This window comes from Coregonus lavaretus, assembly GCF_964263955.1.
Source record: "Coregonus lavaretus genome assembly, chromosome: 20".
NCBI classification, from domain to species: domain Eukaryota; kingdom Metazoa; phylum Chordata; class Actinopteri; order Salmoniformes; family Salmonidae; genus Coregonus; species Coregonus lavaretus.
Window position 1 is genome coordinate 10567498 of NC_140007.1, and position 2359 is coordinate 10569856.

Consider the following 2359-nt stretch of genomic DNA (forward strand, 5'->3'; position numbering starts at 1 on the left):
TGCTAAATGACGTTAATGTGCCCTTGAGCAAGGCACTTAACCCTAATTGCTCCTGTAAGTCGCTCTGGATAAGAGCGTCTGCTAAATGACTAAAATGTAAAATGTAAATGTAAATCACTCTGTCATGCTGATTGAGTTAGAATAACAGACTGGAAGCTTTAAAAGGAGGGTGGTGCTTGAAATCATTGTTCTTCCTCTGTTAACCATGGTTACCTGCAAGGAAACATGTGCCGTCATCATTGCTTTGCACAAAAATAACTTCACAGGCAAGGATATTGCTGCTAGTAAGATTGCACCTAAATCAACAATTTTTCGGATCATCAAGAACTTCATGGAGAGAGGTTCAATTGTTGTGAAGAAGGCGTCAGGGCGCCCAAGAAAGTCCAGCAAGCGCCAGGACCGTCTCCTAAAGTTGATTCAGCTGCGGGATCGGGGCACCACCAGTGCAGAGCTTGCTCAGGAATGGCAGCATGCAGGTGTGAGTGCATCTGCACGCACAGTGAGGCGTAGACTTTTGGAGGATGGCCTGGTGTCAAGAAGGGCAGCAAAGATACACTTCTCTCCAGGAAAAACATCAGGGACAGACTGATATTCTGCAAAAGGTACAGGGATTGGACTGCTGAGGACTGGGGTAAAGTCATTTTCTCTGATGAATCCCCTTTCCGATTGTTTGGGGCATCCGGAAAACACCTTGTCCGGAGAAGACAAGGTGAGCGCTACCATCAGTCCTGTGTCATGCCAACAGTAAAGCATCCTGAGACCATTCATGTGTGGGGTTGCTTCTCAGCCAAGGGAGTGGGCTCACTCACAATTTTGCCTAAGAAAACAGCCATGAATAAAGAATGGTACCAACACATCCTCCGAGAGCAACTTCTCCCAACCATCTAAGAACAGTTTGGTGATGACCAATGCCTTTTCCAGCATGATGGAGCACCTTGCCATAAGGCAAAAGTGATAACTAAGTGGCTCGGGGAACAAAACATCGACATTTTGGGTCCATGGCCAGGAAACTCCCCAGACCTTAATCCCATTGAGAACTTGTGGTTGATCCTCAAGAGGTGGGTGGACAAACAAAAACCCACAAATTCTGACAAACTCCAAGCATTGATTATGCAAGAATGGGCTGCCATCAGTCAGGATGTGGCCCAGAAGTTAATTGACAGCATGCCAGGGCAGATTGCAGAGGTCTTGAAAAAGAAGGGTCAATATTGACTCTTTGCATAAACGTAATGTAATTGTCAATAAAAGCCTTTGACACTTATGGAATGCTTGTAATTATACTTCAGTATACCATAGTAACATCTGACAAAAATATCTCATAACACTGAAGCAGCGAACTTTGTGAAGACCAATACTTGTGTCATCCTCAAAACGTTTGACCACGACTGTAGGTGGACAGGTCAACAGTGTCATTCACTCTCAGTGAGGAGATCTAACTCCTCTTGGGGAAATACATGGACTTTCATACAGTAATCATATAGATTTGTGTGCACAATAGCTGATCCATCTTAAAAACCTGTTTCTCATCTATTGACCTGAGTAGGGCTGTTCTGGGTCCTAGGTCTAAACTGCAACTCTATGGACATGATCCCAGGTAGACTTCCAATACCATTGCATCAAAAGAGACATGATTTATAAGTAATTCAGACATCAGGTCACTATTGCATTACACATTTGTTATAAGCTCATATAGAATAGAGTTGCCTATTTTAAGTGCCAATAAAACAAAGCCTATGAATAAACATCAGTTGAATATGAAGGTAGACCTATTAGTGAAGGCCTAAATCCACCTGCAAATTGTAAAATGGCAAATCTGTTATTGGTTATTGTAGCCTATTGAGCGACATTCTGAAAAGGTCTACTTTAAATATTGTAATGCCAAATTATCGATGAATGTGAGTTTGCCAGGTGAGTGACCATACTGCACGCTATTCCAATTGGGGTTCGAGAGATAACCAAAAAGTGCGATTTATAAGTAGGCTACCTCGTCCTCGCAGGGCGTGGGAGGAATGGGAGAAAGAAAGAGGTCCCTAGGAGAATAGATGATGATGGTGCTGAGGGGAGGGAGATGTGGGTTGGGTTTCAAGCTCGACTGGGGGTCGGGGGGAGGACTAGTATTTTGGAATATACGAAGATTCGTAGAAGGTACAGTGGACATAAAACCGCTGTTCTTGCCCTGACGCGGTGGGTGTAAAGTGCCGGCTGGGGCCCCGCGTTGGATTCCACTTCGATTTTGGAAGGTTGACTGCATGGTTCGGTTGTAGTCTCTGGGAACACACACACTTAATTGAAAGAGAGCCGCGTCTGCTCCGTCCCATCTTTTTTCTCACCCAAGGTCCTGCATGTCTAATATTTAGAC